This window comes from Poecilia reticulata, linkage group LG23 (genome assembly GCF_000633615.1).
Source record: "Poecilia reticulata strain Guanapo linkage group LG23, Guppy_female_1.0+MT, whole genome shotgun sequence".
Lineage (NCBI taxonomy): Eukaryota > Metazoa > Chordata > Actinopteri > Cyprinodontiformes > Poeciliidae > Poecilia > Poecilia reticulata.
The window spans coordinates 4,399,081-4,412,217 of record NC_024353.1 but is presented as its reverse complement, the minus strand read 5'-3'; the positions used below and the strand labels follow the sequence as shown (position 1 = coordinate 4,412,217).

At 39.7% G+C, this 13,137-nt stretch overlaps 1 protein-coding gene and 1 long non-coding RNA gene across 8 annotated transcripts in view; one reads left to right on the top strand and one right to left on the bottom strand.

The window, feature by feature from the left end:
* LOC103459246 (uncharacterized) overlaps nt 1-8,490 on the bottom strand; it is a 13,917-nt gene extending 5,427 nt beyond the window's left edge. Inside the window, exons 1-4 of one of the 2 annotated variants that reach the window (XR_532706.2) lie at nt 8,407-8,490; nt 6,814-6,884; nt 5,459-5,644; nt 4,474-4,773 (exon numbers count right to left, since the gene is read on the bottom strand). This is a non-coding gene — a long non-coding RNA (uncharacterized LOC103459246). Of the gene's footprint in view, nt 1-4,473; nt 4,774-5,458; nt 5,645-6,813; nt 6,885-8,406 lie in introns of those variants that run through there. The other variant, XR_001776207.1, reaches the window with a different exon arrangement.
* The window catches only part of iqsec3a (IQ motif and Sec7 domain ArfGEF 3a), an 88,944-nt gene that overhangs the window by 8,368 nt on the left and 67,439 nt on the right, over nt 1-13,137 (top strand). The window contains exon 1 of one of the 6 annotated variants that reach the window (XM_017302800.1): nt 8,431-8,514. The exons of the other annotated variants lie outside the window; for them this stretch is intronic. The gene's annotated coding sequence lies outside the window, so the exon portion shown is untranslated. Of the gene's footprint in view, nt 1-8,430; nt 8,515-13,137 lie in introns of those variants that run through there. 6 annotated transcript variants of the gene reach the window in all.

The following is a 13,137-nucleotide window of genomic DNA, read 5'->3' as shown; positions in this document are numbered from 1 at the left end:
GTTGTGATCAGGATTTAAAGACAAAAAAAAAAAGGGCGGGGGGGGAAACTCCCAGGTTTGCCACAGCAGAACAGAACATAGAATTAAATGCAAACGTAGGATCTGACAATGAAAAACGTTAACTACAGGAAGCTAAAATCTGAGGAAGAGTTGGGAGTGTAATTGAAACCAGGTGAGTCTGATCAGAGGATTGCTGAACAGCTGTGAGAAAGTGCTGAGAAGAGAGCAGAGGAGACAATGATTAATTACCAAAGAGAACAAAGAGAAAGCTGAACCAAAAAAACGACAAAAAAGGAACTCCAAGCCAATGGCCGCTAAAATAAATAAGCGCAGAGAACAAAACGCAAGAAATAGCTAAATAGATCAAGACAAAGAAATTAACATATTATTAAAGACTCAAATAGGAACATGGTTAGAGTGCAACGCCATATCAAGTGTTGGAAATGAAGCGATTTTAACCAAAAATGGAATATTTTGCCTTTTCAAAACTAAAACGATCAAAGATCATCTTCCAACTTAATTTGTACAAAGACGAATATTTTGGTCCTTTCATTACTTTCAGTGATTTCTACTGCTAGGTCGTCGCAACAGTGTCATTTTTCGCCCGAGTTTGGCCGCGATAGTTGCTTAAATCATATTTCAAGCAAATTATGCTCTCAAATCGTTATAAAACACATTTCCTTAGATTAGTTTTAAAGGGAAGACGCTTCAACATCTTCTTTCTCCGACAATAAGTAGCACAAATTGCATCCGGTTTTCTTCCATTTATGATAGTAGACGTATTCAGACTCGCATCTTAAAAAGTAAAACCTTTAGAAAAGCAGGAAATAATCTGCATGGTGCAATGTCACCTTTTGCAAATGGAGAAAACGTAAATTTTTTTTTAGCTTTTTTTTTTTTTTTTTGTTGTCTCTGGAGCCTAACAGAAATCCTCCTTTTCATCTCTGTACTGCAGTGGCAGGAATTCAGTGAGAAGTAGATGGGTGGAGACGGGTTGACGGAGGCTAAACGGTCTCCCAGACACTCTAGTCCTGCAAGGCTTTGCTCCTTCCTCAATCCTCCCCTCCCTCCATCTCCGTCCGCCTGGGAACCACACGTGCTCGGTTATGACTGGGCCGCCGCCGCCGCAACCCAAATTATGAATATCGCATTTGGTGGATAGTACTTTTAAATTGCTTCATTTCTCTGAGGATGTAGCTGCCGGGTGATTCCTGGCTCTGTGCTCTGCAATATTAGCTGCCTTCGTGCACCGGCTGAGGAGAGTGGGGGGGACAAATAGAGAGACCGTCCCAGGTGTCTGTTATACAACCGTGTGTGTTCACGCGTGATTATTTGTGTTTATTTCTGTCTTGGGGAGTTAAAAGGCCATTGGAAATTCCAGTGTTTGGGAGATATATGAAATAGTTTTGGCTCGTAGGACTTTTTTTCTGTTTTTTTTTTTTTCCTCAAAGCCTGGTTGGGATTTAATTTAGCTGTGCTTACGGTGGCCCTGAAGGGGAATGAAACTACTTGCGAAATAAAAAGGAACATAATTTCTTTTGTACTGCTCCTACAGAGTTTTCATTCGTAAAGGTAACCCAGCGCCTCAACATTATCTATATCATATTAATTACATTAAACAGAGTGCGCAATTACTTTGACATCTGGTGGAAATACGTCGGAAATATATGACGGAGCATTTCAGTTAACTTGCGGCGTGAATTTTGAGGACACCTCACCGCGTAAATCTGAGTGAGTGAAAGCTTCGAGAACTCATTAAGAACATTGTTTAATATTTGGGCGGGTTAATGTTGCACCTTCACAGGAAGCAGCATGACAGACAGGCCAAATAATTGGACAGATTACAGAAAGACAGAATAACTCCACAGCGAAGCCCCGCGAGACCGAGGGACCCAAATGTTGCCCTACTTACCTCACGGCTAAACTGCCAAACAGCCTCTTCCCTGAATCCCTCGCCGCTATAATTTCCAGTCAATCAAAAGTGCCAAATTGGGTTTTTAACATTCACGTCTCCCACATTGTTGCCACAGAAATAAACAAGACACATGTCACTCGAGTGACGCATCGTTTTGCGCGTATACACGGCATTTTACGTCTAAGGGATATTTATGTTTTCGTTGTTGGTCGTGTTACATCGCCTGCGCGCCGAGCTGCTTTCTTCCTGGCTGGAGGTTAGTTTCATTTCATTCCTTCCCTTATTTCAGTTTCATCCGCATGCAAATTAGCTGCAAGGCCTAACGAGCAATCAGAACGGTGCGTCATTCATATGTAATCTGCATATTTCACGGTGGTGGCTGCGAATGAGAACGCAATCGGGTCGCATTTTGTGATGCACGTTGGAAACGCAGTGTCATAAAAATGACATTTCCGTCCACATCAGTTCGAGTTGAGCCGTGCGCGCTCCCGTCGGTCGTTCTCTGTATGCAGCAAAAGACCTGCAGCAGTTCTGGTGACTGATTTTACACTCAGTCACCATGTGGATGAATAAATGTTTTAGCATTTTGACGATGCATTTGAACAGTCAATAAGGACAGGATGTGCGTTTTTTTGCGGGGATTTTGCGCAGTGTTGCGAATATATCGTAGAAACAAACACTCACCCGCACTACTATTTATATAAACCTTCCACAGCAAGTTGCAGTTGAATCATATGCAACAAACGTTTGTTTGACCTCTATTTTTTGGCATGAATAGAGGAGTTTATTTAAATTGTTTGGTTTCCAGGCACTGTCAAGGACATATTTTCAACATGGTTGAGATTTATATTTATGATCTTTGCCCTTTTGACGCAGCCAACTGCGTCCCAGCTTCAACCCTCCGATCCAAACCGTCAGTTTGTGTCAGACTGGTTTACGATGTTCATGTACAACCCAGGAACCATCACAACTCAAGCGTACAAACTTAAGAGATGCTAAAATACAACTTTGTTACAGTAAATACTGAAATGAACCTGAAATCAACTGCTCCAAGACTGACAAGTATGTTGGGAAGAGTGACACAAACACATGCAGAACAAATATAATATTATGCTTTTGGGAAACCTACTGAAAGCAATAGACATTGCTTTCAGATTTACTGTCTCATTATCTTACATCAACTTTGAAGAGAAGGGTTTGGACCGCAACATCAGCATGTTTTTCATGCTTGTTTTTTTTATGCATTAGACAAGATTAAAGAAACTTAAACTAAGTAGTTTTATTGCTAATTACCTAACTTAACACACAGGGAGAAAAAAAAAGCTTATCTAAAAACAACTGTGCTATTAACATTTAAATAATATGTATTTTTCTCAGTGACTGGACAGATGGCTTACTATCTGGGACGAATGTTTGCCGGAACCCAAATCAGAGCAACACTTTTTGGTTCAGTATTTGTTTATTTTATTTGTTTATCTAACGGCCATATCAAGATCCAAAAGACATTTAGAACAATTTTACTGGCCATGTTCAGGACTCTGCAGTTAATCAAGCTTCTCATTTCATTGCAATTTTGATTCCAAACGATCACAAAAACAACAACAAAAAAAAAAAATCGTAATCACAAAAGCTAATTGCGTTGCAAGTATGCTCTTATTTTGTAGTGTCTCCAGACTGGTGCTTGTTTCCTCTCCTTCGGAGGCTGATCCCTTGTTGCAAATTTGTCGAGACATTTACTGATTTCTCAGTCTTCGCTAGCAGCTTTTTTTTGTTGTTGTTTTTTTGTTTTTAAGTGACAAGGGGCAAATCCAGAAACATTTTATGTTGTTACTGGAAGTCTCCAGCGAGTGGCCGATACATCTATTGTTCTTACTTTTCTCAACATACAGCGGGTGCTGCCATTAGCAGTAATAGTTGGCTTTGTGTAGAACAAGTCAATGCAGTTTTATCATATTCTTGGTGTGCTCAGTGGAATAATGTTAGGTGTGCATGATCTTTTATTGTAATTTCTTGCCAGTTCCTAAGTGCATCACAGAACTACTGATGCATGTATCAAACTATGAATCATCTGTGTGTGCTCCTCCACTGTTTGCCCTTTACCCTACAGAGCTGGAACTCTTGGGGGACGAACTGTGCTGTTGCATTCCTGTCGGTAATCAGTGAGCTTCCACTCTGAAGGTTCTTGTAAACAGGGAGCAATGCGCTGTTATGGAAAAAAAAAAACAGCTTCCCATCTGTCAAAGGGATTTCACCTCCTGGGGGCTTAGCGGTGAAAATCCCTCAACAGGCATTTGTCACAGTTTTGCGCCATGCGCACAATTGTGCATTCTTGCATATGTGCATATATGTACGAGTGCATGTGCGTGTTCAAATAGGGCTAGGCTCTTTGAGCTAGGCCTCCTGTCGGAGCCGTTTCAATTTGTACATCTCTCTTTTTTTTTTTTGTGGGAACTGAGCTTGCGTGCAGTCCGAGCAAACGTACAACTGATTTGAGATTTCAAGCATTACGGCTGATTCAAGCAATCCATCAGCAAAGTTAACCCAAATGTGCTAAGTTGTTCATTTTTTATTTTTTTGCAAGTCACAACATGATTTAGAAGAAGACATTATGCTCGTGTTTTGTACAAATGGCAGCAAATCTGGCCTGCATCACCGTGAACAGATGGTGAGTCATCCTTGCCCGTATAAACTGTAAAATGTTTTGGCATCACGTCGACGCCGAGGATTTTCAGCCCTCGAATCTGTGCGTCTACCGCTCGAGCTTGAGCATCTTTACGGGTCCGACTCTTTGTGATCTGGCAATTTTAAAGATGAGAATCTTCAAACGTTGATCTGCTTGCGACGTTGAGCGGAAGAGTCTGTTAAAAAGCAATCTGTCGATCAGCAATATGACATTTAAAACTCACTTTATGAAAACAAAACAAAACAAAACAAAAATCTACCAGGCTTAAATTTGATCTTAATACTTGCAAATGCCTTTCAGAGTTTTTGACGTAAAAGTGCTGGCACTGTGGCTTCCCGATTTTCAGCTGCAGCCCTTAACTTTTGTTGTCCATGCTAAAATGCTCCAGCCAAATGATGATTCATTTATGTTGGGACAGATTGGTCCAGCTGCACAGGAAAGCCTCCCCAAACCAGTTTAGTTTGCTTCTTGAGGCCTGTTATATTTATTTATTTATTTATTGGATTGAGCCCAGCGTTATCCTATCGAGCAGTTTTGCGAACCTTAGCTCGTGGTCTTTATAGTCTACTTTCTGCTCCACCTACCATTTTGATCTTGGAGGGGAAAAAACCTCCCAAAAAATTTTTTTACTTATGCTTTACAGTTACGTTCTTGGAGTATAAACACTTAAGTAAGACACTGCGCATATAAGAATATATTAGTTTCCGCTAAATGTCAGACTAACTCACTAAACATAAATACTGTAGAATAGTATGGTGAGGCGTTTCGTCTTTATGTTTAGTTTGGCTTTGAGTATAATCCCAATCGCAAACACACACGCACACACACACTGAAAAGGTTCTGCACGGACGTGCCTTTACCTGAGGAAATGTCAGGTGTGGTTAACTTCAAGGCCCTGAGTAATGTTCAAAGTCGTGGACATAAGGCTGGAAGGCTCTGCAGAGCAGATCAGAGCAGGCACTGCATGTCCAATTGGCTTTCTTGGGCTTCTCAGCAGATCACATGCAGTCTCAGCAAAGCTTCAGCTATGCTTTATTGCACTTTGGCTTAGAAGAAGAGGAAGAAGAAAAAAAAAAGACACACTCATTTGCACATGCAAAATCTGTTCATTAAAATACGATTACTTAGTTTGTTTAGTGCAGCACTTGGTGCATTCACCTTCAAATAAAATGTTCAGATTTCATTTTTAAGCATATAGCTTTGATGCCTGGTTGCACACAGTGTAGCTTTATGCTTAACATGAGCATCTGGGCCTGTTTGATAGTAGACACCAGCTGGAAGACACATGCAAACTCATGTTTCTTTCTCTGTCTTCTGTCGTTGTTGGCTCGTCTTCATCATAAATCATTATCACTCCTCTGTGGGAGACGCCACACCGACGACGAGTTGGTGCCAAATAATCAGAGTGACGGAGATGCAGCAAATCAACATATAATTCCTGACTATTATTTCCAGGGTTGGAAGGAAAATAAGTGTTCTGTCCCACTCCTTGTTGTTAAAACATGACTCAAATAAAGGGTTCTTAATCAAGACTGACCTATGGTCGATGCGATTGATGTAAACAGATCCTTTTTTGACATTTTAAAGAATTTCTCTTTTAACTGCCAAAAGAGAAATGAGGATGGGCCATTTCTGTTTCGGTTCTGACTTTTTAGTTTGATGTGCACAGAGCTCAGCACCGCGATTTCTTTGATTTACTGTTACCAAGAATAATTCAAATATCACAAGCTATGCAGTAATTATGGCAAATGAAAACAGTTATAAGTCCCACTATTGAAAACATAATCATAGAAACGTAACTGACAAATATTCCTGGGGAAGAAGGCATTTCCCATAGATTATTTTTTAGAACTGATGATATATGAGGCCTTTACACTTTACCTATGAGGCTTAGTAATTTTTTCCTGCATAGCAGCATTGTTGGCTTTTGCAGCCACACATCCATTTGACACATTCCTGTTTGAAAAGGCGTCCTTTTCATCAAGGAAACAAAGCCTTTTCTGGTTACAACATCAGGTAGTCATACTCTGCTGTTACAGTATCAAACGGTTATCTTAATAGAGTTTTTATTTGAAAAGGACATGGTCTTCAAGGTGTTTTAGAACTATTAGGCATGGAAAATAATGAAAAGTTAGGAGTGTGTTTTGTTTTGTGCTTCAAAGTTGTTGTTTTTTTGTCTCCTTTCTCTGAAATTTGGCTCTTGTCGAGCACTGACCTTGCACTCTGGCCGGTAAATACCCTATTGGTGGACGGAGCTTTGTAAAATAGACGCTGTATGCTGGGGCACTGAAAGCAGAAAAGTGGAGAGAAAATATTTAGCCTTGAGTGCTGTCATTGTTCTTTTTTGGTTTGTTTTATAGAGAAAAAAAAACAGTGAGACAAACATGAGTGCATGTTTCAAACTGTGTCCGTGGCAGTAAAGATTTTAGTTGTCATAAGGAACTTTTCAAATACAGAACCAAACATAAAGGCTGCAGAAAAAAAAAAATCAACTGGTATTTTGCGTAACATGGAAGTAATTTAATTATTATATTGTTTTTTTTTAAACGACATAAATATGTACCTTAAAAACAGAAAAGCACAAAACCATACTGTATGTTAACACTTACAGATGTCTTACAGATGTCTTTGCAGGGTTTGTTAAAGATGACAAATTAGAGCTAGTTTAAATTAGATCATTCATTTCAATGTTTAGCTAGCATAATAAATTACTGGCAAAATAAAATAAATATCCCATTCTGCAGAATAATGTAATATGTTCATCTTTGGAAATTGAAAAATGCGGCATCCTCCTTTGTGGACACTTCCCAGACAGAATACTGTGAGGTTGAAAAAATGCAGTGTATTGAAACCTCATTTTCCTTTACATCTGTCTAAACCCAGCGTTATTGCTGTCTGACCCAAAGTGTTAAGTGAGAACACTTAAAGCTCTGAAAAAGACTATTTTAGCCCCGTATTTGACACAGGGAAAGCTGAGATTTGGAGGGAGCTGTTTCTAAATCTATAGTTTGCTTTGGTGTATACAGAGAAAAACAGTTATGGAAGTGTTATATAACTGATTTTCTGACAATATTTCTTTGTCTGAATATGAACATAAAAGTTTTTTTTTCTCCTTTGTTGGCCTTTCTCTTGGGAGAGCAGGTCTTACTCTTTGGTCCATCTAAAGCTCTCCCAAGTTTCACTTACAGAAGGCAGGCTAAGCCGCTTGGTAAAGCCCAAGTCTGTGCTGACATGAAGCTTTCAGGGAAATTTTGCTTACTGAACAAATTTACAAAAAGAGTTGAAATGGCAGGCTTCCAATGAAGAAAACCTATGTATTTTTGAAGAATTGGATACCTGAGAGGAGATTTAGGTTAGGGATGTGTTTTAAAGCTAATCCACCATCATGCTTAAGCCATCATTAATACCGGTGATGGTAAGATTAACCGGTTTTCGTCGATGCACGGAAATGCACGTGACACAAATGCATTAGTAAAGCAGTTTTAAATGTCTGATTTATAAAGGAAAAATTTTAATTACGCCGGATTTTACCTCATTGTATTGGTTAAATTCGATATTAATGTACAAATGCAAATAAATAAATAAAATGAATTATTGACCAACTAGCGCTTCCTGTAGATCGGAAGAGGACGAAGCTGTGCGGTTTCGCGCACGCGCTTAATTACCACAACAAACATGGCGGAGCAAGCGGAACCGATATATTCACCGCCACACTATGGCTTTTACAAGAGAAACGGACAGCTTGATAAAACAAATACGATTTGTAAAATGTGCACCCTTTATCGAGTGCACTGGAAGCACGACTAACCTTATGACTCACTTGAAAAGGCGATATAGGATCAGGGTGGAGACGCCTATCAGTTCATCGTCTTCAGAGGCAGATCACGTCGTTCTTCTTCCTTCGGCTCCGCGCATGGTGAGACTAGCATTTCGTCCCTTTTTAGCGGATATTTGGCTATTAATATCCGCAGTGCGAAAACCACAACTTATGCTGTATACTCCTTACTGGTTTTTGTGTGTGGAAATTTTGCGCATGCGCACAACGCTGGAGGGCAAAAAGACTGTTGCCCATAGCCGCGCTGTCGCAGTAGAACATTTCCGTGAACTAAATGAAACTTGGGGAAAGGGAAAAATAACGCAAAAGAACACCTCAAAACCACTCGTATTCTTCATTTTCCTCGCTCCCAGTGTCGGCTAGGCTGCACGCAGACTGGCTGCCATAGCAACTGACAACACGACACTACGGCATATTATGTATCAGGATTCAATGCCAAAAAACACTCAAACATTTCCCACGCAAAGATTATATGATGATTAATAAATGATTGAAATTTGAATTGCTTCATTCATTTTTATTAATGAAAAAATATGTAAACAAATATATTTTTCAGCTAAGTTCATTTAAATCGAGAGGCATCTTTTATGAGGACGTAAAACCTATATAATTGAATCATTGGTTGATGAGGATGTTAAATATATCGGATGATCAGAGATTGTGAATCCAGACGTGTATCGTATCGGTAGAGATCAGAAATTCCCACCCCTACTAAAACTATATACCTAATACAACAAATAAAAAAAAAAAAAATAGACTAAATTGGATGCAAATGATTCTTTTTTTTTTTTTTAAAATGAGTCATGATAAAGCTACTGTCAGAGAAAGTGCTTGTGTGTGAAGCAAACCCAAGTACATCTCTATATGAGAATTTTGCTCTCTATTTTTTCCAAGTAGCTATAAAACATTTGTTTGAATGCAAGGCAAAGAGGTTGTTAAGGGAGTGAGAGAGACATGCTTTAGATTTACAGTTAGAGAACTGCGGTATTTCTAGTGTGAGATAATGCGACCGCTATTAGAGATACTTTTTCTTTTTCTTTTTTTCAAACGTACACATTTTTGTCAGAAGTGCCATTAAGTGGGAAGGGTGCTGTATTCAGTGTGAACCAGATGCAGTGTGTGGAGGAGCTTATAAAAGCTTAGATGCAGTGTTTTGGTCCGTGGGGGTAAATGGGAAAGGGGTGTTGAAAATCAGAAAGCAGATCATGCGAGTTCAGTTTTAATCCCCAGTGATAGCATTGACCAAAACTGAATGCTCATTTTGGGGCGCGAGTGTGCATCTTTGCATAAAAACCTCAAGTCAGGGATTTTTACTTATGCAGGTTTTCTAATTCAAATCTACTGAGAAAATAGTCCACTGAGTTTTGTAACTGAAGAGCTTAGCAATTGTTTTCAAAGCTATGCTTTGTACATGTTTTTATGTTGACTCTAGCTTCTTTTGCTTTATGTATTTTGATGTGAAAGATTTAGCTTGTAGCAATGTGCCTTCTAGGTCAGGAAGTTCTCAAGGGACTTTCTGCTTAAATGAAGGTTGAGTAATACTAATAAAAAAAAAACCCAATCCTGTAAATAGAAATTGTCAACATGCTATCGCTATGTGATACAGACAAATTTAGAAAATCTTAAACATCACAGCTTTTAGTCTAATTTCTGTTTGAACAACCTGTTTCTTCCACACTTGTAACAACCGAGACATTTTTTTTTTGGGGGGTTTTTTTTTCGCTCTGTCTCTGCAACAGCTGCTCCACTGAAGGTCATGCCTGGCTATAAACCGCGACGGTTATAAATGGCTTGCAAGCGCTTTGTGCGGAAAGATGGAGGCGATGGGAGCTGATAGACGGCAATTGAAACAAAGCAAATCGAGGAGAGAGAAAGATCAAAGCAGGGAACGATAGTTACGATGAATAAAAGGGCTTTAAAAGATCAGAAGTGTTCACTCTGTCTTTTTGCCCACATTACTGCCCCGGGAGGAGAATTTTCCCCGTTCAAATTCGGCAAAGTGAGTCACCCGTTTTCCTCAAGGTTGACCAAAGTGCATATAATTGCAAGATTTGTCTGCATCTCAGCATCGTCTATGTGTGTGTTATTGTCAAGTTCTCCTAGCCCCACTGCACCAGTGAATAATAACCTCTAATTAAACATTGTGGTTGATTAAGCAGGTCTAAGAGTCTCTCTACCCATATAGGACTGAGACAACACACAAATTAAAGAGCCAGGAGCTTTTCAGGTTTCAGTGGAATAATTGGTGAAATCATATTGAAGCTTTATGGGTGTGATCGTCACAGTTTGTGGTTTTTTTTATTAAGAGCAACTAAGAAAACAGATATTTATTTAGTGAGTCGTAAAGGTTTTTGAGGGATGAATGCAGGGCTGGATGCAAGCTTGGTTAAATTGCTGCTTTTGATCAAATAAGTGCAGGCACATATGAGAGTACGTTTCCACGCTATCAATTAAATAGCAATTGAAATGCAAAAATGTAAGCCCATGACTCTTGAGAATAGAGGTGTGTAATTATAATAAGCAGCATAAGCAGAAGGAAATGCAATTAAAAAGTCCTGCGTACACTCAGGCAGGGTTACCAAGGTAAACGAAGAGTAAAGAGGTCAATGCGGTAGAACTGAAAGTAAAGTGGTTGACAAAAAATAGAAAATGTTACCAAAACATGTGAGGAAGTTTTTATATCTACATCTAGATGTAAAATGAAAATTAATGAATTTTAATTTTACATAAATGTCAGCCATTAGACACCAGACTCATTGACAACATGACAGATTTACCAAGAACGTAGCCCTTCCCTACCAACGGAAAAGCGAGGCGGACATCTTTATTTCTTTGTTGTAAGTTTCAATATTCAAAACCAACTCTTTGACCCTTAAGTCAGTAATGGATTGATTTTGCCAAATGTTTGTTTCTTGTGCATTTACTGCTATCATTTCCAGTTATTTTTGTTTTTAGGTATTTATTTTTCTTCTTCAGCCTCCTCAGTCGCAGGTATAAAGCAGCAAAGCAGGATTTTATACTATAACCTTGGAATTTCGAACTGGGGTCTAGGAAAGAAATAAATTGTATGCATGAACCTTTTTTTTTCCAACTCTCATCTCCAATATATTACATAAGCAAAGTATGGCTCCATGTTAAAATGTCAGAGCAGCAAGGCTATTTTCTTTTAGTTCCACTACAGCACACATTTTCATTTTGAAACACAAAGGAAGATCAACATTTCAGATGTTTTCAAGTTTTCACAGTTGTATATGTTCAGGAGGGAGGGTTGCAAACTCAAAGTAATCAACGGAAGTTCCTTAAAGAAACAGTGTTTAGGCAAGTGACATAATGAACTAGTAGAGTTGAAACGCACCACCTTATTTAAAATGCTGATGGATTGAGAGCTTTTTGCCTCAGCTCTTTCTTATTCAGAATGCACTGGAGAAATGCCAGCATAAACCCTCATCAGTGAGCACATCTCCTGCTCTATCAACCGATATCCCTCATGACGAAACACCGAGAGACTTGAACGCCTTCTGTTAAAGCCGAAGATCGACTCTCTAAACTTGAGGGAGTATTTCACCTTCCTCTAGCAGAGAACATTTGCTCTGGGATCTGGAGGAACTATTTGGCCTCCCTCCTGCTACCCAGTTGGGAATGGGTCCCAGTGTGGACTTAAGGGGCCAGTCTCAAGACATCAGCAGTTGCCGTCGACGATGTTTGTGTTGTTCCACAGCAGCCATGAAACACTGCAAGCCGGATCAGGGTAAAGGGCGGCCTGTAGCTGATTATAGCCTGAAATGGAATCCAGCTCCACTTTGTGCCACAAATGACGACACAGAGACGTGGTCATAAGCCTTCTTTATACAAAACACATGTAGAGTGGACATTACATTTCCATTCTAAAACGGGGTCAAATATGCAAATTTGTATTAAATTTGAGTATTTTCTTACCTTTGACAGTGTTACGGCGATACAGCTGATTTGAATGTTTCCTTGCCGATGAGCAGCATATTCAACCTTTATCGTAATCCACAAGCGTCTCGACCGCTCCAGCACTCCAACTAATCGCCGTTCCCTCAGAGACTGTCTTGTGTCCTGGACCCCCATTAAAACTAACCACAGCAGTGTCATGGTTGTTAAAGAGAACACAATTAGAGGAGACATTAACAATGAAAATTAATTTCCTGTCATCCCCTCCCTGGACTATCAGCCATTGTTGCTTGAAAACACCCAGCGACCGCCTTCTCTGGAGTTTTTTTTTTTTTTTTTTCCTCTCCCTACCCTGCTTTTTTTAGTGGGACTGTTGCTTTTATGGATGTGCTGAATTTTCTCTCAGGCTGCAGAGTAAATGTTGTGCGTGCCATTCTCTGTGAGATAAACTACTACTGTTTACTGACCAAATCAAGGTGGTTAGAGAAGGAGATGTAGTGAACCATCACTTTTCTCTTGTGTCTCAGTAACTAATTGACAACACCCTTTCTGCCTGCTCATTTCTCTCACCTGCTGTGTCCTTCCTCTATGTCCCCATGACGACACAGCGCAGCACGCGTAGGGCTGGCCACATTCTCTGACAGAGTAATTGAGCATATTCCTCTTTAGCACAACACAGGCTGTCTGCAGAACCCAGCAACAGAAGGAGTTGTGGGGGGGGGGTGCGGATTCTAAGAGAGAGTGATGTAAAATCAGCGTGAAAGAGCGAGCAGAAAGAAAGTAGAACGA